This window comes from Octopus sinensis, linkage group LG3 (genome assembly GCF_006345805.1).
Source record: "Octopus sinensis linkage group LG3, ASM634580v1, whole genome shotgun sequence".
NCBI classification, from domain to species: Eukaryota; Metazoa; Mollusca; class Cephalopoda; order Octopoda; family Octopodidae; genus Octopus; species Octopus sinensis.
In genome coordinates this window covers 132137906-132165406 of record NC_042999.1, presented here as the reverse complement: position 1 = coordinate 132165406, position 27501 = coordinate 132137906, and the positions used below count along the sequence as shown (strand labels likewise).

Sequence of the window (27501 nt, the reverse complement as noted above, 5' to 3'; positions counted from 1 at the left end):
TAACTCCTGAGCTAGGGACTCACCAATGGATGCAGTTTAATATCTTTAACAAACTGTAATAGAAAGAATAAAACTCAATAGAAACAATAGCAGGTACTTTTACACATTCCTAGACTTTTACCAGAAAACACGTTCTTTCTCTGTCTCTGCCTGTCTCTCCTCTCTCTCCTCCCCCTCTCTCTCTATTTGTCTGTTTTCTCTCTCTCTTTCTCTCTCTCTCAGACGTGGCTGAAGATGCCCCTTTCCACCTGAAACCATGTAGCCTATTCCACTATATTGCTTCTTTCGCCATAAAATAGTTGTTGCCGTCAAGAATAGAAAACTAAACTCATTTGATCAAGCCTGCAAATACGTACACACACACACGCGCGCGCGCATACACACATACACTCATGTATGCATACATACATACATATCGTTTTTAAAATTTGAATAAACTTAACTTCTTTCCAGACATATGACGACGCAGTGCCAGGTGTAAAAAAGAATGAGTATTTTGGACACCTGCTTCTTCACACTTTCAGTTAAGGTTCCAATACTGGTTCCAAAGCTGCTCGAGACATTTGTGCTGTACACGGGGAAGGTGCTATTACCGAAAGAACTGCACAGAAATGGTTTCCACACTTCAAAGAGGGGAAATTCGACTCTCCAGACTCTCCGTGTTCTGGCTGACCTGTTCAGTTTCAAGAGAATCGATTGAACAAACTCATCCACGAACTCATCTACTAGCGATTTGGCTCAGCAGGTGGGATGCTTTAATGATACCTTCGCCCGCCACCTTCACTCGATGGGTAAGGCCTAAGAACTCGGTGCACAGGTGCCACACCTTCAGAAAAAAAGAGACAAACTTCTGCATTCTTTTATCACCGCCAGACTGCTCGAGCGACACCAAACTATTCGCAGACAATAGTAGAGATTTCTTTTCATCGTCAGCGGCAATGAAAACTGGTGTCTTCACGTCAATATGAAGCAGAGGAAAGAACGGCTGATTCCCAACAATCTAGTAACATATTGAACCAAAACACAATGATTTGCCTTTGATGAGATTGTGTGTGTGTGTATATATATATGTATGTATATGTGTGAATGTAAACACACACACACATAACACACGATGTCTATCCATAAATAATCTGACTTCTTAAAACAGCATGCCAACTAGCGGATGCAATATGCTCCTGAGTGCGGTGACGCGCATGGCTACCTTGACATTAAATAACTATTACATCACGTCACGTATATTTGTCACCGAACTACTTGTGCTAGAGTCGACGTATATTTCGTGCATTTGACGTTTTGTCGCAAAGTAAAAAATGAACGATGGTGAAGTGCAAAATCTCTATGTAAAATTCTCCTTCAAACCGGGTAAAAATTTGATCGGAACTTTTCTTATCTTACAACAGGCCTGTGGAAAGGATTGTTTTGAGGTGAACACAATGACACGAGAGTTACCAGTGTAGCAAGTCTTAATAAACCCTTTATCGGCGGTAATATGACATCATGGTCATGTTGGCCGAATAGGTATAATTATTAGTTTCCCATTGGTTACAATTACTGCTCATATTTGAATTCTAACTTTCGTCAAAAAGAAATCCTTCACGAAATACAGTTCTTAGAATTCAGATATAAGCAGTTATAAAAGCCCTGATTTTGGGGAAATAAACCAGTGTTCGTTGGTTGTCACTTGATTCCACGACACTCACTTTCTTGGGATATTGGCCATTGCCATGTCAAGTTTGTTATCTAATTCAACAAGGCTATTTTGAATTGTTGTTTAAAACTCTTGTAGCTTAGTTATGGAAGAATTAGTTAATATAAATTTTATGTCGTATCTCCCTACGATAGTCTTCTTTTGACTTATAAAAATGTACTGTAAATATTAAATGTACGTAAACAAACTAATTTAGTAAATAATTTCTTTTTCTTCATTTTCTTCAACCTGTTCATGAAATTTATTTTCGTAACTATGAAATTGTTACTATAGCGGTGAAATAGAGTGACCTTTATTATCTTCAACATACATGCACGTTCAGCGTCTTAGTGTGTATAACTCACTACAACGTTTATGTAGTCTGAGCTTGGATTTATGTATGGTGATAAATATTTATGATTAAGGTATAAGTGACGGATTTATCACTATAGATTCCTACTCAAGAAATATTTATATTTAATTATAATTTCAAGTCGAACACGTGATAAATAGATAAAATCATCTAATTGTTACAGATAAATTTCCACTATTATAAAATGCCACTCATCATTTCTTCTCAATATTCACGCCGGTTATAAAGTAGGCGATCAATCACACCGTTATAAATTGGCGATCAACTGACATAAATTCCGAATCCTACTCGGAAGAATAATCACCATATAAATTGGCAAACCATCGTTATACCAGCATTGCAAATGAGTAAGAACAATCAGCAAAGACGGTCCCAAATCTGGACGATACTTTACAAGAACGGTTGACCATCACATCACGAAAATGCACGTTACAGCTGCAATCCGTGAAAAGCCATCGTCTGGCGAAGTTTCTAAAGAGTGAGTGGTGAGGCATCAGTAGTTTTGTACCATATGATTTTGCTTTCTGAAAATTTTTCCCGTATCTGCTGAGAGATGAACAAAACGAGAAATGAAAATGAGTCAATTAGGAGCTGTTTCATTGTTCCAAAGAAGATTAAATCTTTCTAAAAAGTGTCATAGGAAGCGATGAAATGTGGATGTGCAGTTACGATGTCGAAACAAAACGGCCATTATCGCAGTGGGCTAAGATTATCATCGTCACAACCTCAAAATGCACGTGTGTGTCGCTCAAATATAATGTAACGATCGATTTTCATTGTAAGCGCGTCTTTCATCACGAGTTTGTTCGACCTAATCAGACGGTCAATTGAAAGTTTTTACTTGGACCTCCTTAGCCGTTGGAGAAAAGCAATACAAACGAAGGCACTTGATTGAGGCATGAACAAATAAAACCTAGATGCTGCCTGGCGATAATATACCTTCTCAAGCACTACACCTTATCCATTACGTTTTGGCAACGCACGAAACGTTTCTAGTGCTTTAACTATTTCGGTTTTCAGAATAGGGATCAGCAGATTTTGTTTGTTTCCGAAGTCAAAATCCGCCTGAAATGTCACCGATTCCAGACGATAAGAAGACAGGGAAGAAAATTCACTGCGTAAGTTGCACTCCTAACTGGGGGAAAACTTTGGATATAGTATATCGTTAGGAGAAGGGAATATATTGACGAAGTTAAATTAAATTCTAGGAAAGCAATAGTTTTGTTGGTGTTGTTTCTTTCTGTTTAGTTTTAAGTTCGGTTTCATACCTCGAACGTGTAACTATTAAGTTGCTTGTCCATATTCTACTGTTTATATTACTGATGCTGTAACTTCTATGTATTTAGAAGAGAGGAATGTGATGATCAGATGTTTTGTTATTCATAATATTTTCAAACGCGTCAGTGGCATGAAATGCTTTCTTCTCTGAATCGAAACCACTCGACTCGACAGGAGCTTACAGAGAGAATATTGATCCCAAATTAGATAGCTGTGTTTTCATAAAATGCATATTAATTGGAAAAACAAAGAACGTATGCTATAAATAAGATGGCTGGTAAATCGCAGAAAATGGGGATGAAGGAGAAAGATAAGGGAGAGAATTGCAAGTATAAGAGTGAGGGAAGCTTAGCTTTAAACAATATATTTATTGATCGGATTTTTATCAGTTGATTCAGCTATTTTTTCTGCCATTTCATTCAAGATGTATCAGCAGGCTTTCTCCTAATGTTGCTGTTTTATGCTTTTGCCGAATATTTTCTCCCAAAAATATTCGATATGATTGATATCAAGAATTTTTCCTCATGTTTCTTTGATGTCACGAATATCGAACTATTTCAGTAATTCCTTTCTATTTCTCAATCCAGTACTCACTGAATCATAGGTCGGTAACCGCTATGATGTCGCCCGACAATCTGACTCTGCCAATATTTTTATATGAAAGAATTAATTTACTCTCATATATACAATTACTCGTAGAATAACAAATCACTCTCTATTTTTGTATTATTAAAATGTTCACACCATATCGGAATAAACAAGTTTTGTATCGTAATCATAAGAAAAAGCAAAAAAAAAAAAAAAATTACGTCAACGTAATACAAATATTATAATAATAATAATAATACAAGTGAAAGATTTCTCAGGCGAAATCTTACGACTATGCAAGAGCAAGTAAGATATCAAGAGAGAGGAGCTACTTGACTGTACACTCCGCGCGCACGCACGCACACACAAAGAAGGAGGGTGAAAGTAATGATTTATAAGCACTCCAACACTCCTTCGAGAAAAATATTAGATTTCCGCATGAAAAACTAAACAAGGCAAATAGCACTTTAACACGTTTTAAAATGATATTAACTTGAAAACATATTTCCCGATGGTTTTTCCTTAGCTAACTGTTCTGATGGCTGCCCCATTTTACGTTCGGCTGTTAATCAGTTCTAACAAGCAGAGAAAGTTGGTTCTAAGCATGAAAAGTATCTGTTCATACGTGTACCGAAGCGTACATGGATTTAATTCATTCTCATTGAATCGTTGAGTCACACGGTGAAAAACGACAGACTCACTTTTCAATGGATATTGGAACCAGAAAGGAACTTCTTAGTGTAATCAGCCAGGTCAAATACAGCTTGCTTTCCGAGCCAACGACAAAACCTATATGCTGTCGCTCGACCTACCAGAACTTGCAGTCAAATCTTCCTCAAAAGCTACTTTACCGTATTAAAAAAAACATATGATTTTCATACTGCGATAAGGAATATATCTGGAATAAAAAACAGGTCGGTTAAGACCTGCTTGTCTTTACTCAGATTTCCCTTCAAAAAAGGTTATCCTGTGTCGACATAATTGTTTGCTTTCATGTTTACATTATTTTCTCTGTGTGTGTGTGTGTGAAAGAGAGAGAGCGTGTGTGCGTGCGCACACGCGGGATTTTATATGCGTATATGTATATATATATATATATTATATATATATATATATATATATATAATATATATATATATATATATATATATATACATACACACACAGTTATGTGTGTGTGTATGTCTTTGTATCTGTGTTTTTCCCCCACCATCGCTTGACAACCGATGTTAGGCTGTTTACAACAACGTAACTTACCTGTTCGGCAGAAGAGATTATGGTTAGAAAAGATAAGTCCTGGGGTGGATTTCTTCGACTGAAAAAACCCTTCAAGGCGGTGCTCCAGCATGGCCACAATCAAATGACTGAAACAAGTAGAAGGATAAAAGAATATATATAGTCAGCAGATGAGATCCAGGGATTCTCAGTATAGAAAACACTCCGATGTCTTTACAGGGGATCAATTCCGCAGGGTAAAGAATGGTTATAAGAGGGATTATCTTGAGCAAATATGGAAGGAATTATGCGGATAAACAAATGAAATATATTAAATACAGAAGTTTATATTAATAGCTCCTGGATCTATTAATATAAATGTCTATATATTTATACTCAAATACTCATCGTTTGAAAGTCTCCGCTCTGGTTTCTCTCGTTTTGCATGAACACACACACGCGCACACACACACACATACACACACACACACACACACACACACACACACACACACACACACACACACACCCACCCACACACATACATATATACATATATACATATTTTGTATTTCATACCCAAACTGCTATATTTAATATATTTCATTTACTTATCTGCATAATTTCCTATATATGTATATACATACATACATACATACATACATACATACATACATACATACATACATACATACATACATACAGGCGCAAGTTTACTTCCCAACTACACAGTTCCGCGTTCAGACCCACTGCATGATATCTTAGGCAGGTGACTCCTGCGATATCCTCGAGCCAACCAAAGCCTTGTGAGTGGAATTTGTAGACAGAAAATGAAAGCTCATCATGTGTATGTGTGTGTGTGATTGTCCACCACGACCGCTTTATAATCGGTGTTTGTGTGTGAGTATGCAACCCCGTAGTCTAATGGTTCGGCAATGTACTAGGCTTAAAAATTTAAGTACTAGGGTCAACGCATTCGAATAAAATTCTTCAAGGCGGTACCCCAGCATGTCCAGAGTCTGAATGAAGTAAGAGATAAAACAAAAGATATATGTGAATCCCTCTCTCTCACTCTTCCTCCTTAATTCTCTCGTCGCTTACACGTAACGAAAGAAAATCTATCTTTCTGCTCATTTCCTTCCTAAAGACAACACGTGCTTATACCTGTCTCTTCTCATAAGCTCGTCTTCCTAGCATTCATAATAATTTTTCTATCGTCTTGGCTTAACAGCTCTCACCTTTTGTTTTTACTGCTTTGTTCTCACTGTCCTGTTCTTGTTACCACTTTCACCCTCCGCAAAAAATCCCAAATTTGATTTAATTTGCTTTGCGTGAAGGACTGTTTCAATGAAGTCGTGTATTGTCCTTGCCTTCGTAACGCGGAGTAGATGAAATAGGGACAACTGAAGAAGGGAATATTCTTTATGTTGCATGTGTCGTTTCTCTGTTTTTTTCGTTGTTCGAAAAAAGTTCGTTTTCTATGTTTTCGTTTCTCATTGTGTTCAACGTTTTTTTTATGTCCTGTACCCATATATGCATGTATATATACATATATGTGTAGGTATGTACATATATGTATGTATATATGCATATATTTATATATATATATATTATATATATATATATATATATATATTATATATATATATATATGTATAATATGCACACACACACACACACATTTATATAAAAAGTAAAAAGTAAGAGTCAAATGGAAGAGTAAGTACGGTTAGGCAGCTTTTTAATCGCTACAAATGTTTTGATACATACAGATCCTCGTATATAAAGGATTTAAAGTTAAATTAAATTATGTAACGATTTACTTGTATAAGAAGATCTATATGTATCTCCTCAGGCGATACTCTGTTGCTGTCTCCGTAAGTAAATCTAGATTTCCATGCTACAACATCCATGGCTTCTTCTTTGAAACTTGATTAAAAAGCTGCCAAATCGTACTTACACTTTCTTTTCACTCTTTTACTTTTTACTTTTTATTTTCACACACGAGGAATACCTAAGGCTAGAATTGGTAGCATACCATAAGAATACTACCGGCTATTTGGGAATTCTAAGGGTGAACGAGTTCTATTTGTACTCTTATACGTTCTTAACAGAACAACCTTAACGATGTATGTATATATATATATATACATACATATATATATATATATATATATATATATATATATATATATATATATATATATATATAGATATATATATATATATATATATATATATATGTATGTATACATATGTATGTATGCATATATATATATATATATATAATATATGTATGTATACATATATATATAATATATATATATATATAATATATATATATATATATATATTATATATATATATATATATATATATATATGTATGTATACATAATATATATATATATAGATATATACAAAGGTTTCCAAGATCTTCTGATGGTTCAACATTATTCACACTTCAGTCGCAGTTCCTCTCTCTTCGAGTCACAGCAGAAACAGATCTTGTCGCCTCTCTGTTTCGCAAAAGAACCTTTAGCGGCAACGTTTAGCAAAGTGCTGCACGCATGCACAGCGATGGTGTTTCGGTAAACGGAGCTTTCCACTTCGTAGTTAACTCGCTTTGATACATCACCATATTATCCCGTGGCAAGACAGTAAGGCGTTAGGAAAAAAGGGAAGCAACATTTTAATACAAAAATTTATAAATAAAGAACAAAATATGCAAACATACTGAGAGCAAGTGCCAGTTGTATGCTGCCCAGAAAGTTAGTTTCCGTATGTAATTTATGACCTCTAAAAAACCATGCACAGCTTTACATGAAATAGAAATCACAAAATACAGTGATCAATAAGTGGTTGCAAGTGCAGGTCTTTCGTGCCACAAGACCTTGTCGGTGAATCACGCAGTGCATCGTGAAGACATCAGGTAGACTTTGAGATAACTGTCTCATGTATTTTCTCTTTCTATTTTTCATTGCTTCAATTATTTCTGTTTCTCTCTTTGTTTTCCATTCTACCCCCCCCCCCAATCTCTCTCCCTATATATATATATATATATATATATATATCTTTTTCCATTCCACTATTTCCACTTCTCTCTTTGTCTCCCCTTCTCCTTCTTCTCTTCCTACATATTTATATCTTTCTCCATTCGAGTTATGTAACACAAGGATAGAACATATGGGGACTCAGGAACAAGTAGAATAACTTAATATATGAATGACTTATTTTCTGACTCATGGAATTTTGGTCACCTATACATATACAGAAAGAGTGAGAGGGAGAGAGAGAGAGAGAGAGAGAGAGAGAGAGACTCAGCAAATGAGATCCAAAGATGCTCAGTATAGAAAACACTCAGTAGCTCGCCGAAATCTTCGCTGAGGACTAAATCCGCAGGTTAAAGAGTGGCTATAAGAGGAATCCAGGTGAGTAGATATGGAGACAATGATGCAACTAAACAAATAAAACAGCTTAGGCACGATATATAAGATATATATATATATATATAGAAAGAGAGACAAAGACTAAAGATATTCAGACAATGAACATTTATGTATAAATATACAGATATTTATATATTAACAGAGTAGATTTACATAAAGTACAAAGACACATACACCAAAAAAAAAAAATTATGGGGAAAACGTATGGTACTACAGATAGGACAGATCTTTCTGGGAGATCGGAATTACTTCATAATGCTGCAGATGTAGTTCACAAAAAGTAAAAAATATGCAACTAGTAGTGGAGGCATACAAAAATTAGGTAAATTCGGCCTCCATCTTCAGGGTGGAGAGATATGCATCTAACGATGTAAATCTGAGCCCCCAGAAACAGCTGTTTAACCTGTGATACATTTATAAATGAATGGTCATCGTCTGAATATTTTCAGTTTTTGTGTTCTCTCTATTTACATGTATGTATGTATGTATGTATGTATGTATGTATGTATGTATGTATGTATGTATGTATGTATGTATGTATGTATGTATGCATGTATGTGTGTGTGTGTGTGTGTGTGTGTGTGTGTGTGTGCCGTATATACTCGTGTAAAAGTCGAATTTTTTAGACCATTTTTTAAGGTCAAATTTATGGGGTCGACTATTACATAGATACTACTTTTGAGGGGCTGAAATTCAAACTAGAATCCGAAGTACCATATCAACAACAGGAGCCCAACTGGTCTCTAAGGGAATAAAAACAAAGACACAATGACTTACAGTAATATTACCAATTCTATGCATCAAAGCACACGTACTAGTAAATAACAAAACCCGTAAACAAGAACGCATGACTCTTATAAATATTTACACATTCTCTTTTATTTGTATCCAGTAAATCTGTACTTTTTACATAGGCAGCATATCAATATTAACACTATATTTCCGTGTAGACAACATTACGCGTAAGTCTTCTTACATTTTCATTATGACGTCTACTTGTTCCTGATTTAGTAAATTCTTTTTGATCAGCGAATATTTTAAGATTCACTGGATCCCCAATTCTACTAAGAGCGACATATATCTGGCCATGAGTAAATACGGGCGCGGGCATGTAGACACCACACTTAGAAAGGCTTTGTCCTTGACTTTTGTTTATAGACATCGCAAAAGCAGGCCTCACTGGAAATGGGAGTCTTTTCAAAATAAAGGGCAAATCGGTAACAGATGGTTGCAGAATAATGCAGGGAATCAAAAGTGTGCATCCTGCATCAACATCAGTTATTTTACTTGCAGTGATCATATTATCTGACACCGATAACCGTCTATAACGTATACCATTGCAATGCTCATTTCTCTGATCTAAGTTTCTTAGCAACATTATAGGAACACCCGTTTTTAATTTGATAATATGAAGTGGCATACTACTTATATTAAGAGAATTCAGAAATTTAGGAGGATAGAGTCCAGATAGTTGATCTTCTGCAACGGAATCAATACTCCTCAGAGTATATGTCTCACCTGGAAATTTCTGGTGTGTTTATTTAGATTGTCAACTTCTTCATTCTTTGTTGTTAATATTGCTTGTGATGATAACCATTGGGCATTGTTAAAATTAACCTCTAAATTTTCATAGACATGGTTGTTCAAATCCTCCTTGCTGTTGACTCGAAATTGCTGATGAATCTCTATTACATCATCGTATAATTATCTTTGAACATTGGGGATTCTTCCATCACCAACTTGCAATAACCAAACAGAATGATATGCCAGTCGAGCTTGAGAGGTGGTATCATTATTGCTGAGACAGTTTTCGCACTCGCATATGAGTGGTGAGATGAAGTACTTCGCATTTACGGATTTTTTCAAACATACTCCAATTAGAGAAGACCTTCGTGCTCTTCGAAGCACTGGAAGAATTTGACGAAAATCACAACCTAAAATTATCAATTTGCCGCCAAAGATCAAGTCATTGTTCATTACATCCTTCAGTGTTCGATTCAGCGATTCAAATAGATAACGATGACACATGGGTGCCTCGTCCCAAACAATCAAGCGTGCATCATGAAGCAAACGACCAGTGACATCAAGAGGAGATATTTTGCATGTTGAATTATAGTTTACCGGTATGGGGAGCTTGAATCGAGAGTGAGTAGTGCGACCTAGCTTCAATAGTGTCGCAGCAATGCCTGATGACGCTGTCGCAAAAGCTAGTTGGTTATTTTTGCACACATAAGACAGTAATATATTGAGAAGAAAAGTTTTGCCAGTACCCCCGCGTGCATCAATAAATATCAAACCACCTTCATTTCTATCAATTTTCTGTTGAATATTTTCAAAAATGATTCTCTGGTCATTATTTAGCGTATGGATGTTAGCATTGAAAAATTCTTCTGCATTTGGATCCTTCTCATCTTCATGAAGTAGAACATTCATTCGGAGATCATGAATAGCAGCAGGCAATCTAAAAAATATTGTACTACGGTCATACTGACCCATGCGATGATCCAATTCACACAGCATATCATTCAGGGCAATATCCAAAGCTGCTTCATGAGAAAAATTGTGTTGTCTCATCTGATGGAAGTAACCTCAGCAAAAATCTTTGCAAAACATGTTGTATAATTCTAGTTGTCTGGATGGAAAGCAATACTGAAGAATACTGACAAACAAATTTCGTAAATCATTCGCTGAACATATTGTTCTTTCCTCATTTAGACAAAGTTCCCATTCTTGATCATTTTCTAATAGATTCATCATTTGACATGCTTGCTTAAAATTTTCGCAAATTAAATTTTCAAAGCTTGTCGATTCCGCTTTATAGTCTAAGATAAAATAGCTCCCCTTGCGATGGATGTACTGCGTACACTCTACCAATAGCTTCTGGAATATCATCATCTTGTCTAACTCTTCACCTCCAGCTTTTATCATTGTTACACCAAGTATAATGCTGTGGAAAGTCACAATAGAGAATATCTTTTGCTAAGGGATCTTCTTCCTTCATCTTGAAATATGCTGTCAATTTGGTCGATCTATTTTTTGCTAAAGATTCTTGAGCATGATTCGGATTAAACACAATCATCTGTTGATCTGGCAAGTATGTCGGCAAGCATTCAACAGCAGGCTGCCTTTGCTGAATTGGAAACTCAAATAATCTCCAGCAAGTCTCTGACGCTCCAATATAGCGGCAATTTTCGTAATTCGAAATTTCATCCATTTGATTTTCGTTGCCAACATTAAGACGCACGCCATCTTGTCTATGTAAAGAAACTGTTGCATAGTCAACACCTTTGAAAATGTACTTGTAAAGATATTTCACAGCTTTAATAGATGCACACCATTCAAGATTAATATGCGCCTCGTACTTCTGCAACAACCAAGCATTATAATGAACTACATAACGGTTATCAACAACAATTTCTCTATTTCCAATACGTATGGAAGTTGTGAAGCCACCATCTCGAGGGTTTTTGGCGACGATATTGTGGATAAGAATCATTTCCAATAAAGGTTTGTGATCTGTAACCTTTTAGATATCTTTTAATGCAAACACCATTCACTATGCAGGGAAAACTTAAATTATTTTTTTCCACGGGGTTCATGTATCATGTGTTTCTTCACCAAGGAATAAAGGTGTGACATTAATGGGTTTTCGGGATTAGGAAGTTCAAATTTTATCAATTTCTTGCCATGTGTTGTGATGATTTTGTATTATGAATAAGAAATGGCACTGAGGTAATCCTCTTTTTTGAAATTCCACTATGTTCACACGAGCAATAAGTTTCCCAAGGAAATAGTTGCTGTTACTTTAGTTTAAATAGTCTTGCAGTAATATCTGGTGGGTCAACCACCGTCTGGCCCACAGAAAGCTCGTTAACTATTTCATGTCATTTTGGGTTGCATGTAAAAATCAGAAATAAAGTAGGTTTGCCAAACTTTCTAACTATATCCATTTCATCCTGGTAATGTTTTGCCATATATCGCGGACTTCCTGTAAATGAAGTTGGCAATATATATCTACGGCCTGTACGATCAGTACGACTTGCAAGTATAGCATCTTGTAAGCCATTATATAAATCAACTTCTAAGTTTGCTTGATTGTTACGAATATATCGTAGACGGGTGGATTGTACTTTGGCAAATTGATCTACACAACATTGCTGAAACAAACGCTGACCTAATTGCAATATACTTGTAGATACTGTTCTTTTCATGATGCGATAACAATAAAATTGAGCTATTGAAATTTGACGGTTACCATTTTCATTCATTAATCCAAGGTGCCACCCATCTAGGCCAGAAGGGAAAAAAACACGGATACATCATTGGGTCGTATGATCGATGCGAGTCACTTAATATTTGTAAAGATTTTTGGTTATTCTCTGCTCTGAGTTTTGTTACGACCATTCGTTTTGAACAATTCGTTTCCTCATCAAGATTATTTGGTGTAAGAATAGCAAGCTCATTAGAAGTTGGTAGATTATATCTCCTGGAGTGTTCTCCATGAGGTTTTTTTATCCGCATGTAAGCCAACTGACACAGCAGCAGGAGTATTTCCAGCGTTAATTTGCTCCTGCACGGATAGAAAAGATTGTAAGTATTTCCAGCAGATATGATAGCAGAATGAATTTTTCGAAATATATTTACATCGAAGGCTTGGTTTGCATTGTTAAGAGGCATTCTTTCTGTTCGTCTTCTTATCTGTTCTTCATGAATATAGAAATACGTTTGTAAGCTAGACGGGACTGTTCCTATTTGGTTTCTAGGAGCTCCAATAACTCTATAAAGAAGTCCATGCATTCTGTAATTTGTAATTCTTGTCAGTATCATCTACTTTCATAGAACACATTGCCATTGCGCTGTTGAACCTTCGAATATTACATTTGAAATATTTAGTTTCAGGAGTATTAGAAAGAAAGAGATCAGCAAGTTCGTTCGGTAACTCAGGGATACTTTCGATTTTTATCATTCCTGATTTACAACATAGGATCTTTTCGGTTTGAACGGCAGATTTTTTAAAATAATTTCCACGTAACTAAACACTTTTAAACTTCGTATACTGGTAGAATGTGTTTATAAAACATCTTTTTCTCTTGGCTTTATTGAGAAAATTCTATAGTTTGTAAGATATTTGTTGATTTTTTCTTCAATTTCTGCAATTTCAACCAATCAATGACGTCTATTGAGGTGAATACATCCTGTGCTGTATGAATATGTCCCTCATTTAAGAAACAGATTGGGTTTATTTACATTTCTGAAGAAAAAAGATACCCTTCCCCCCACCCCTAACCCTAACTAACCATAATCCCAAAACAGATTGAAATGCAATAGATCGATATTAGGGTCATAATTATGGGTGACAATTTCATATAACACCGCTAGAAAAAACTGCCGTTCAAACCGAAAAGATCCACAACATACACCAAAACGCACTTCCAATAGGCCGCAGCTATGACGAGCAACGTCAACGGGAACCTGTAGAAGTCCATCTATATCATATTGTCGAGCTATATTAAGAGCCAGCCTATTATTGATTTGCCGACGTCTGTGTTGTATTGCATTTTGTTCTAAAATCTGTTCACGTTGTTCTTGCGACAGTTGTTGTCTTGCATTTCTGTGCTGAGCAGCATCTTGTTCTAAAATTTGCTTTCTTCGCTCGTGTGACTGCGCTAAACGGAGCTGAAGCTGTCTTTCTATGTTCCTTTTAAGTTTGTCTTCTTTCTGTTCTTAAGTTTGCCTCAATCTTCCTAATTGCTGACTCAAACATTTTGCAGTTCTTCTATAATTGGACCGTTCCTCTTCCATGGACAAATCTTAATTAAATATTTATTAATTAAATAGAATAGTATGAAAATAAAAACATAATAGTGAGATAGGCGAGTGTATCATGATAACAATATTGGTATCTTATTTACACAGCGTGAGGTTAAAAACAGTGAAAGAAGAAGGAAAAAAATTCAGTTTCATTTTGACGACAAACACTGTTTCATACAAAAAATCATTTATATACTTCCTTTTACGCGCGCGCATGCACACACATACACACACACACACACCAGCGTTCAGTATTCTCTTACACTTCCATAGTACACACACACTCACAATCACATACATTCCTTTTACATACGCATATGTTCTCTCTCTACCTATCTCTCTCACTCTCTTTGTGTCTGTCTCTGTCTCTCTTTATTTCTCTTCCTCCCCTTCTCAACTCTACTTCTCTACCTCCTTCTCTCTCGCTCTCTCTCTCTCTCTCTCTTTATCACCCCTTCCTTCGTTATTGTTATGTTGTGACGGACTGACGCTCTTCCTCAATATCTCTTTCTTTCATTCTTTCTTTCTTTCTTTCACTCTCTATCTATTTCCTTCACCTTTTTTCCCTCTATCTAATTACTGATGGCTTCAGACAGACGGACAGACGGACAGACGAACGGACGGACGCGGTTGTTATTATAATATCAATCGGCAAGAACTTAAAACAAACTTGAAGGAAGAAAAGAAATATCGTTTTTTTTTTTTCTTCTTCTACGTATGATATTTTCTCCTTTTATCATTATCAAAGCAAACATTTCATTCAAAACGATGGATTATGTTTCAGTTACAATTTATGATATGAAATAAAATTCCAAAACAGTGAAAGTAGAAGGAAAAAAATTCAGCTTCATTTTGACGACAAACGCTGTTTCATACATACAAGCATTCATATACTTCCCTTTTACACGCACACAGACACGCACGCACACACACACACACTCACACACACACACACACACACACACACACACACATCAGCGTTCAGTATTCACTTACAATTCCATACACAATCACATACATTCCTTTTACATACGCATGTTCTCTCTCTCTCTCTCTCTCTCTCCTCTCTCTCTCTCTCTCTCTCTCTCTCTCTCTCTCTCTCCTCTCTCTCTCTCTCCTCTCTCTCTCTCTCCTCTCTCTCTCTCTCTCTCTCTCTTTATCACCCCTTCCTTCGTTATTGTTATGTTGTGACGGACTGACGCTCTTCCTCAATATCTCTTTCTTTCATTCTTTCTTTCTTTCACTCTCTATCTATTTCCTTCACCTTTTTTCCCTCTATCTAATTACTGATGGCTTCAGACAGACGGACAGACGAACGGACGGACGCGGTTGTTATTATAATATCAATCGGCAAGAACTTAAACAAACTTGAAGGAAGAAAAGAAATATCGTTTTTTTTTTTTCTTCTTCTACGTATGATATTTTCTCCTTTTATCATTATCAAAGCAAACATTTCATTCAAAACGATGGATTATGTTTCAGTTACAATTTATGATATGAAATAAAATTCCAAAACAGTGAAAGTAGAAGGAAAAAAATTCAGCTTCATTTTGACGACAAACGCTGTTTCATACATACAAGCATTCATATACTTCCCTTTTACACGCACACAGACACGCACGCACACACACACACACACTCACACACACACACACACACACACACACACACACATCAGCGTTCAGTATTCACTTACAATTCCATACACAATCACATACATTCCTTTTACATACGCATGTTCTCTCTCTCTCTCTCTCTCTCTCTCTTTGTGTCTCTGTCTCTCTTTCTTTCTCTCTCTCAACTCTATTTCTCAACTCTATTTCTCTACCTCCCCCTCTCTCTCTAAGTCTACTATTGGTTTTTCTCGTTATTGATATATTGGGATCTTTTCACTTTGACCGGCAGATTTTTAAAATAATTTCTATGTAACTAAAAAATTTTAAACTTCGTATACTGGTAGAATGTGTTGATAAAACATCTTTTTCTCTTGGCTTTCTTGAGAAAATTCTGTAGTTTGTAACATATTTGTTGTTTAAGTTCTTGCATTTCGGCAATTTCAACCAATCAATGACGTCTAGTGAGGTGAATTCAATTTCTGCCGTAACATTTTCTGGCGGCGTCATATGAAAATATCCCTGTTACATATATATTCGTTTAAGAAACAGATTGGGTTTATTTACATTTCTGAAGAAAAAAAGATACCCTAACCCTAACCGTAACCCTATCCCTAACCCTAACTCTCACCCTAACCCCAAAACAGATTGAAATGCAATCGATTGATACTAGGGTCATAATTATGGGTGGACACTAAAGAGGGAACGGTTTTGTTATCCAGCTCTGTTTACGAGTGACCCCTCAGTTTATGGCCACAGGGTATCTTTTATCTCATAAAAAAACAGGGACATTTTCATATGACACCGCCAGAAAATGTTACGGCAGAAATTGAATTCACCTCAATAGACGTCGTTGATTGGTTGAAATTGCCGAAATGCAAGAAATTAAACAACAAATATGTTACAAACTACAGAATTTTCTCAAGAAAGCCAAGAGAAAAAGATGTTTTATAAACACATTCTACCAGTATACGAAGTTTAATATTTTTTAGTTACACAGAAATTATTTTAAAAATCTGCCGGTCAAAGTGAAATGATCCATATGTTGTGACGGACTGATGCCCTTCCTCAGTATCTCTTTCTTTCATTCATTCATTCTTTCTTTCACTCTCTTTCTATTTCATTCACTTTCTCTTTTCCTCTATCTAATTACTGATGGCTTCGGACAGACAGACGGACGCGGCTCTTATTATAGTATAGAAGAGTATCGCCGGTAACATAACTACCCGGTACCGGCATAACACTATTTACCGTAATATGGTGCATACAGCTGATATCTAAACATTGCACTATTTTCATGTTCTGCAAAACCCTGGGTTCCCTGAAAGTTATCAGGAATTTCACGTTTTAAAAAAATAATGTCGAAAGATTCCGCGGTAAAAAAAAAAAAAAAGTTTGGGAATTAGATATTTTTAGGCTTAACGAAGTCATACCTCAGAACGAATTCATACAGTGGTGTTTGCTGTTGTTCGCCGATAGTGCTGTCGGTAAAGTAAATAGACGAGCATATGACGCATGTGTTTATTGTATTTGAAGATGAGGAAAACATGAAGGTCGCATGGGAACCACTGATCTAGCGATTAATTGAACGTTTTTAGGCTTACCAAAGTCATGCCTTTATATGAATTCAGACAGTGGCGTTTGCCCGTGTTCGCCAATAGAGCTGCCTGTGAAACACGTTTCTCATCATGTAAACAACGAGTACTTACTTTACTTTACTTTTACTTTTACTTGTTTCAGTCATTTGACTGCGGCCATGCTGGAGCACCGCCTTTAATCGAGCAACTCGACCCCGGGACTTATTCTTTTGTAAGCCCAGTACTTATTCTATCGGTCTCTTTTGCCGAACCGCTAAGTGACGGGGACGCAAACACACCAGCATCGGTTGTCAAGCAATGCTAGGGGGACAAACACAGACACACAAACCCACACACACACACATATATATATATATATATATATACATATATACGACAGGCTTCTTTCAGTTTCCGTCTACCAAATCCACTCACAAGGCATTGGTCGGCCCGAGGCTATAGCAGAAGACACTTGCCCAAGATGCCACGCAGTGGGACTGAACCCGGAACCATGTGGTTAGTTAGCAAGCTACTTACCACACAGCCACTCCTGCGTCAGTACATGACGCATGTATAAATTGTGCTTGAAGATATATGCAGGCATGCAACATATCCTGTGCATACAATTTAGTAATGGTGATGTAGCACCCATCAACATGTGTAGTGCTTGCTATTAAATGGTGTTTTATTATAATCACCAAGCATTTCATTATAACCACCAAGTATTCCACCTATAGAGCAGGGTACAGTAAGGTAGTCACACAATTTTGTAACAGGATAATTTTGACCTGTTGTTCGTGAAATACTAGGGTCGACTTTTATACGGGGTCTATGGAAAATTCCCAATTTCTTGGCCAAAAATAGGAGGTCGACTTTTACATGAGATCGACTATTATTCGAGTATATACGGTATGTATGTATGTATGTATGTATGTATGTATGTATGTATGTATGTATGATGTATATTTCATGTATCTAGCCCAAGCTGTTTCATTTGTTTATATGCATCATTATCTCTATATATGTATTTATATATTTCATGTTTACTATAAAATCAAAGGAAGTATGACTTTTTCCAGAAAAAAGCTGAAATTAAAGTTTAAACACAGCCAGGTTCATCAATTCTTGCAGAGAGGGAGATTTATGTATTCAATAATAATAATAATAATAATAATAATAATAATAATAATAATAATAATAATAAGAAGAAGAAGAAGAAGAAGAAGAAGAAGAAGAAGAAGAAGAACAACAACAACAACAACAACAATAATAATGAAATTTAGTCATACACTTAAAGGAAAATCATTTTTGTATTTTCATTCTTTTACTCTTTTAATTATTTCAGTTTTGTTGGATTATTCGACCAAATCGACCCCTGTACCTATATTTTTAAGTCGGGTACTACTACCAGACTGTTTTGTCGAACTACTAAGTTATGGGGGTTATAAACAAAAAAACAACACAGGAGATTCGTAAAGTATGCAATGCTAAATATGCATCTCTCTAGAGTCCTTCTCTTTCAGGGGTTATCAGATAAAGCATATATATTCATATATATGTATTCTTTATTCTTTTTATCTTTATTTATTCAGTCATTTGACTGCTGCCATGCTGGAGCACCGCCTTGAAGGACTTTTTTAAAGCCTAGTACTTATTTTATAGGTCTTTTTGCCGAACCACTGAGTTATGGGGATATAAACACACCAAGACCGGTTGTGAAGCGGTAATTTCGGAACAAACACAGACACAAACACACACACACATACATACATGCATACATACATACATACTTATATACATGCATACATACATACATACACACACACATACACACACACATACATATATATAATGTGTGTATGTATACACACACACACACACACTAAGTACAGGACATCACCAACGAATGAAAAATACGCAACCCAGCGAGAAATAAGTACAAGACAAAGCACCAAAAGAAGATAACTCCTCTTCAGTTGTCGACTGTTTTACTATTCCCTATTTCGTGCTTGTGTATTTTTTGCTATTTTTTGCTATTTTGTCCTGTACTTATCTCTCGTGTGTTTCACTCGTTGGTGAAGTCCTGTACTTTTAGTGTAACCAGTTGGAATATTTAAACAAAAAGTTTGAAAAATGTCAATCGTGTAATATGACGAGGTTTGGACTAAGTCAAAACGAGACGATCGGGCGCGGCTGTTTGGACGCTGACTGGACATTCAGTCAGCTTTGCCGACAGTACTTTTTGGCACTGGAGGTAAACACACACACACACACATACGCGCGCGCGCATGCACACGCAGAAATATACATATACACATAGAAATGTGCTCACACACAAAAACACAGAAAGAAAGAGAGAGAGACAAAAGAAAAGAATGAGAGAAACATTAAAACGTTTGATGTCATATAAGTCATCATTGAATCAGCAATGCCAAAATAGGCGGCGCCGAAACAGCACTGCCAAAAAGTTTCGTAATCACAATAAATCAACTGAACGAATAAACCATAGTACACAAAGCGATACATTTTCTTTTCTTTTCTTCTTTCCTCCTTTTCTTCTTCCTTTCCTTCCTACTTTCCTAGTTGCCTGTCTCCCCGCCTTTCTTTCCTTCCTTCCGCATTTCTTTCTTTCTTTCTACTTTCCTTCCTTCCTCCTTCCTTTCTTTCTTCCAACCTTTCCTGCTTTCTTTCTTTCTTTCTGTTTTCCTTCCTTTCTCCCTTTCTCTCTTTCTTTCTTTTTTCTTTCTTCTTACCTTCCTTCCTTCTTTCTTTCCTTCCTCCCTTTCTTCCTTGGGTCTCAAACGGCAACGCATAGTACAATCGATGGTAGACAACTGGACAAAATACCTTGCGGTACGTTCTTAGTCCAAAACATTCGAGGATCACCTTTACATTATTTTCATCTGTTGTCGATAAAATGATACCTGTTAACTGCGACCGTTTTACACAAGTTCACCTTTTCCCCACTTTCAAATTGTATGACCTTGTTCTACTGTAAAATATGAATGTTTTATTTTTTTCCTTTTGTATTTGTCAAAATGATTAATTTCCTATCTGTGTCTTTAATTATCTTCATCTGTAAAACGTAGTAGAAGTGATATTTCTAAATCTAGAAACTAATGCTAATGTTACCTTTTAATTCTACTAGCAGTATAGCCCATCGTTGCTCGGGTTTGTTTTCTTTTTGATCCTTTAGAAGTGGAATTTTCGAAAAGTACAAATTTTGCATTTTGTAGCTTGTTATTCTCTTTAAGTGAACATTTTTCTGGTTGAAATACACCGAAAAATGGCGACACAGCAGTCAAAAAATCGTAAAAAATAGGGTTTTTCATAGAAAAAAGCACCTTTTTGATGTAAACAATTTTTGGTGTTAACATGCTCCGATTTGAATGTTTTCTTCTATGGAAGGAAGAGCAAGCCTTCTTCTAACATAATCTCAATTTTGGTCAACATGCGCCACAGGGTTTCGGAGGAGATAGTGTTATTTGAAAGCTACCAAACCCGCCATACACAGACAACTTCAGCTTTATATATAGAGATTTACTTCGTATCATACGAAATCATAGGCAGGAGAAGGGTGACAAAATGGATCGATGTCGCCTATTTTTTAACTTTGTTTTCTCTTTTTGAATTATTTCAAATTTAGATTGAAGAATGTAATTAAAAATATGTTTAAAAAAATAGAAAAAAAAAGAAAGAAAGAAAAGAAAATATTACTGGCCTCTCAGCTCTATTCACCCTGAAATCTATTCTCTCCCTACTTTGTTAAACGTGTAAATATATATTTGGTGTTTAACCTTTTGCTTAACTAACAATACATTTCTATATTTGTCAAATATTTATATACTTGTAGCTAGCTTTCCAGCTTTGAAATTAACTGTTAATAGCCACCAAGACACTATCTATTCATGAAGCAGAACTATAAGCACTTTAGGAAAATCGCATGGTTCGTGAACTCTGTCACCATTTATTTTTAACTTGTATTTAGATGTAAGAATTAAAAACGTATTTAGATTTAAACTGCTCTTCCCCACCCACAAGCATTAAAAAATAAAATAACTTCAATCGGCTTTAAACATCCAAAACTTTTTGTAATAATTCTTATTTTAATTTTAACCACAAAAAATATTCAGCAATAAATTTATATGACAAGCGCTAAGGTATGACATGTACTTGTGTGTAATCCGGACAAGGTTGTTTATGGAAAACCAGCAGTCGCCCATGCATACCAACCTCCACTCTCCACACCACTGATGTTACCAAGGGAAAGGCAAAGGCCGATACAGTTTGGCACCAGTGATGTCGCAACTCATTTCTACAGGTGAGTTAACTGGAGCAACGTGAAATAAAGTGCCTTGCTCAAGAACACAACATGCAGCCCGGTCCGGGAATCGAACTCACAATCTCACGATTGTAAGCTCGACGCTCTAACCACTGAGCCATGCGCCTTCACGTTTACACATACGCACATAAAATAAATGAAAATGAACGGACTGACAATTCAATACATGCTACAAAAGTTCCAATAGCATGGTAATATGTCCGCAATTAGTATATTACACCTGTAGCATGTATTGAACTTCCATTGTCTATTCACCTTCATTTATTATATGCATGACGTGCATAACTAATGTTGCTACTGAGATCTTAGTTGCAGATTGACCGATATCATTAAACAATACTGCTTATTTGGATGACGAAATGGCGATATAATTTATTAGTATTCCTATAGGGTGCACCACTAGTCAGTTACTTACTGGAAGGTACCGAAGAAATAATCACAATCAACAAAATCCGGACAAATTGATAGAAAACATAGTAAATTATCTACAAGCTCTCGAGTACACCGAGTCCTCAATTTAGTTCCATACACACGCACACACACACACACACACACACACACACACACAACACACACACACACACATACATATATATATATATATATATATATATATATATATATATATATATATATATATATATGGATCAAAATAGTTTGATTCAAATTCGTTGGTACTCCGAGTTTCAAGCGTGATGCTAATCTTCAGCCATTTCAGCTTACCTCCCTCCAACAACCTGACCAGTTTCCTGTCCACCACGCGGTCGATTTCCTGTTCATCACGTCGTCGATTTTCTGGTCACCATGCGGTGTTTTCCAACTAACTGTCGTCACTGATAAACGGTTATACCAACATGAAACCACGACATCACGTGACCTTCCTCGACCAATCCCATCCCACCTTACGGTAATAACCATCACCTTCTTTCATTCAAACTCAACATGGCTCAAGATTAGCATCACGCTTGAAACTCTCGGAGTACAATGAATTTGAATCAAACTATTTTGATCCATACATGTAACTACCAATAAATGTGTTCAGTGCACTTCTTTCGTTTGTCGACTCACTCGTGTGTGTGTGTGTGTGTGTGTGTGTGTGTGTGTGTGTGTGTGTGTGTGTGTGTGTGTGTGTGTGTGTGTGTGTGTGTGTGAAAGAGAGAGAGAGAAGTGAGAACAGAGCAGGAAAGAGAGAATGTGTTTACTGAAGAGAACAGTAAATTTTAATACTTTGTTCTGTAATTTTTACCTATCACTTAACGCACACGCTTTAGTGAATTAACTATCGTAAGCTGTTATAATATGTTCAACTACAGATGTAAAACTAACAAGTGTTTTTACATTTGTTTTCAAATCACCGTTTAAGATTTATTAAAACTTTACCAACGTAATGAAACAATAACACAATAGATTTTCTTTCATAGATGGATAGCCCGCCGTTGTAGGGCAATTTTTACAGTAGAATGTCTTATATAAATATTTATTTATTCCATATCAGACCATGCCTTCCCCGACAGATAGACCTCTTGAGCAGGACAGATTTGGGCAATTTTTCGCAAAAAAACTTCCTTGACTATCTTTTTCCTTTTTAAATTATTTACATGTTTGTTCGACCGGTTCCCATGGCTTTATTCATTAAAACTTCAGAAGTTCTTGCAAGTTTGATCGTCGTAATGCTTTGCTTTTGTTTGTTTAATGAAAATTCCACCTCGTAATGATTTTCCTTTCATTTTTGTGATAGACAGCTATCATGCAGAAAATGCCAGCTTCCAAAATCCTGTTTTCTGGTTAGGTAAAATTGTTTAAACTTTAAACCCCAGTAACATTTTATTTTCTGGAACAAATAAATAACAAAATCGGATTTAAGGTGGAAAATCATTTCAATATACCAAATTTGAAAATTTTGACGTAATTTTAAAATTTCGTAAATCATTTATTTATTATCTTCAGAAGTAACGTTAACCATACTGATCTCACTGGCCTCAGGTAGACCTACAAAGGCAATGGATGCAGCCATCCTCCACCAGACCTCGCCAAATAAATATTCTTCTTATAGCTCGATTTCTAAGACATCATTTTCCATAGCAATTTCTTTTATTGCAAACAGAACAATTATAAAAGACCTCCTGGATAAGATATTATTGGATCTTACCAATGAACAAATTTGAATTCACTCACAGTAACTTAACAGTAAATTACGCTGTGATTCACAGTAAATCACTCAGTAAATTAACTGTAAAATAACTATAAATTAACATCTAGTTTCGAGAGCTATAACCTGTCTCATTCGTAGCAAAATCTCTCTGACGGAGATGCGATACATGACATACGAACTTGCAAGCCCCAGAAAGTCGATATCTAACATGAAAAGAGGTAGCGCCCAGCAAATACTATACACAGAGAAAATAATATTTAGGATTATCTTTGCAAAATCTATCTTCCCTAACCAGTTCCACCTTCAAACTTACTTTTTTTTATCAAAGTTTTCAGCTTTAAACAAATAAACGAACTTTCAACCGGAATGTTGAGAATTTATTAATCTCTCAGAAAAGGAGGCAGGATAAATTTCTATTTCATTCCATCTGGCGCAGAAAAATGTTGATAGATGTTACTCGTGGGCTATGTTGGGCTATGTTGTGACATTGAGTGTAAGACAAAATCCCCCCTAGGACAAAAGCCCCTCGGACAAAACCCCTATAGAAGTGGACAAAACACTTTCAGTTATATTTTTCGGTTATTTTTTCGTTTTTTTTTCTTCTCCTTTTACTTGTTTTAGTGATTAGACTGTGGCTATGCTGGGGTACTGCCTTGAAGAATTTTTAGTCGAATGTATGAAATCTAGAAATTTTTAAAGCCTGGTCAAAACCACCTCTGTGATATATTTGGGGTTTTTTCTTTGTTCTTGTCAAACCACCAGACTGTGGCCATGATGGGGCACCGCCTTGAAGAGTTTTTAGTCGAATGTATTGACCCTAGAATTTTTTTAGGTGATTTTTCAACCAGCGCATGAAGTTAAGCCTAAAAGTCTTCCCACATGTTAGAAATAACAGCGAAATCTCTTGAATTTTTTTTATAATTTCACGTTAACAAAAACGGAAATTGCGATTGTAAAAAAAACTTTTATTTTCCAACAATCTAATTTTTAGGTAAACAAAAATAAATTCAATCAACAATAAATAAGTAGAATAGAATAAAAAAAACACAAGACTCTACTTCACAATGTACATATTGTTAGAATTCTAACCAAAGGAAAAGCATTTACTTCAAGAAATGTATAGAAAAATAGAAACGATAAGAAATACGTTTAAACGACTAGACTTCGGCGCCATAATTCTGTTGCACTTTGAACGGCCGGACAAAGTTGAAAAGGTGAGTAAGTGCAGAGAGAAGAAAAAAAACTTTAAATTTTAATTTTAGAATGCTGGTTTTTCTGCTATAGTAGAAGGCACTAGCCCAGGGTGCCATACGGTGGGGACCATGTGACTCGGAAACAAACTTCTTCCCACACAGCCATGCTTGCGCCTATCTATCTATCTATCTATCTATCTATCTATCTATCTATCTATCTATCTATCTATCTATCTATCTATCTATCTTTCTTTCTTTCTTTCTTTCTTTCTTTCTTTCTTTCTTTCTTTCTATCTATCTATCTAAGATTAGGAACGATTATTTAATTTTATTGGGTACTCCACAATTCCAATCTTAGTAGTAAAATTAGTCAGTATATTATGCGGTAAAGAAATTTAATAAAAAGAATGTATGGACAGTAGCAGTTCAATCCATGGTACATATGTTTCAATGGCATAGTATTTTATTCATGATTTACAAAAAGCCGGACACCACTTTGGGCATCCGGCTGCTATTACATCATGCTGTGGAAACATGCAGCACGGATTGAAGTGCTATTGTCCATTTCATCTCCTTTTATTATATACTAGCAGTATCGCCCGGCGTTGCTCAGGTTTGTAAGGGAAATAACTATAAAGCATTTTTAGAGAGTTATAGCCAAAAAATAGAAAAAAATGGAAAAAAAATGATGGTAAATTTTTTTTGAGAGTTAAAAAAGGTGGAGTTGCGTCCCCTAGACGGTCTGTGGTTTGGGTTTCTGATTCTCGACCCCATGTCGAATTTATCGATTTTTTTCAGAACTGGGGGAACTTTTCAAAATTTTCGCTGCGTTAGTTTTGAATTATGACATTGGGCTATGTGTGTGTCAAGTTTCATCAGAATCGGTTGAAAGCCGTGGTCAGGGTGAGGGTACGAGAAAACAGACACACAGAAAACGCACAGACAAACTGCCGTTTATATAGGGAGAGATAACTTCTGAGCCCGAGTCAAACGCGTGTGAACGATGTCGAGAGAACGTCTGCTACGAACGATATTTTTTGACACAGGACACTTCTAAGACGACCGCCAGACGCTGAACGAAAATAAATGAACTGCGACCAGACTCAATAAAAAGAACCCGAGTTATTGGCTGCAATCATGTACTTGAAGTAAGTGTTGGCTGAAATTAAAGCAGCTTGCAAATACACACGTTCACTTTACTACATTTATACTCGGGCTAAGCCCGAAGAGCCCTAGTGCCGGAGTCGCCACTGATATACTCTTTACCATTTACTCTTTTACTTGTTTCAGTCATTTGACTGCGGCCATGCTGGAGCACCGCCTTTAGTCGAGCAAATCGACCCCAGGGCTTATTGTTTGTAAGCCTAGTACTTATTCTATCGGTCTCTTTTGCCGAACCGTTAAGTTTTGGGGACGTAAACACACCAGCATCGGTTGTCAAGACACAGACACACAAACACACACACACACACATACATATATATATACATATATACGACAGGCTTCTTTCAGTTTCCGTCTGCCAAATCCACTCACAAGGCATTGGTCGGCCTGGGGCTATAGCAGAAGACACTTGCCCAAGATGCCACGCAGTGGGACTGAACCCGGTTAGCAAGCTACTTACCACACAGCCACTCCTGCGCCTATATATATATATATATATATATATATATATAATATATATATATATATATATATATATATATATATATATATATATATATATATACACACACACAGTAGAACCTCGCAGTACGAGTGCACCATTGTACGTGTGATTTGTTGTACGAACCGGGGCTCGTGTGAATTTTTGTTTTGAAGTACGAGCGGAAATTCACAAAACGAATGAGTTTCATACAAGCGCCCGCTAGTCGGTGCTGAGCTCGCACACGCTCTCTCAACAAGCACAGTCTCCGCTCACTCAGTTCACGTGTTTATCTCATTGTTGCAGCTTCCCTCTTGTGTTTTTCCCAGTGTTGTCGTTTAGTTTTGTGCATCTTTTGCTATTATTTTAAAATAGTTAGTCGTGTTAGCCATGTTAGTGCAAAGGACAGTGCTGAGAAGGAGAAAAAGCTGATTACGTTAGAATTGAAGAAGAAACTCATTGATAAACAAGAGAGAGGAGTGCGTGTAGTGGACATGGCACGTCAATACGATTGAAGCACGTCAACAATCTACACCATCCTGAAGAAAAAGGACGAGATCAAGGCAGTTACAACAG

General features: G+C 36.2%; 1 long non-coding RNA gene across 1 annotated transcript; it reads right to left on the bottom strand.

Annotated features, from left to right (window-relative positions):
* On the bottom strand, positions 1 to 27501 carry LOC118762810. The gene is made up of 4 exons (XR_004998558.1): positions 27394 to 27501; positions 23910 to 23913; positions 18313 to 18324; positions 1 to 11 (listed from the first exon to the last, which is right to left on the bottom strand). It is a non-coding gene; the product is annotated as an uncharacterized LOC118762810 (long non-coding RNA).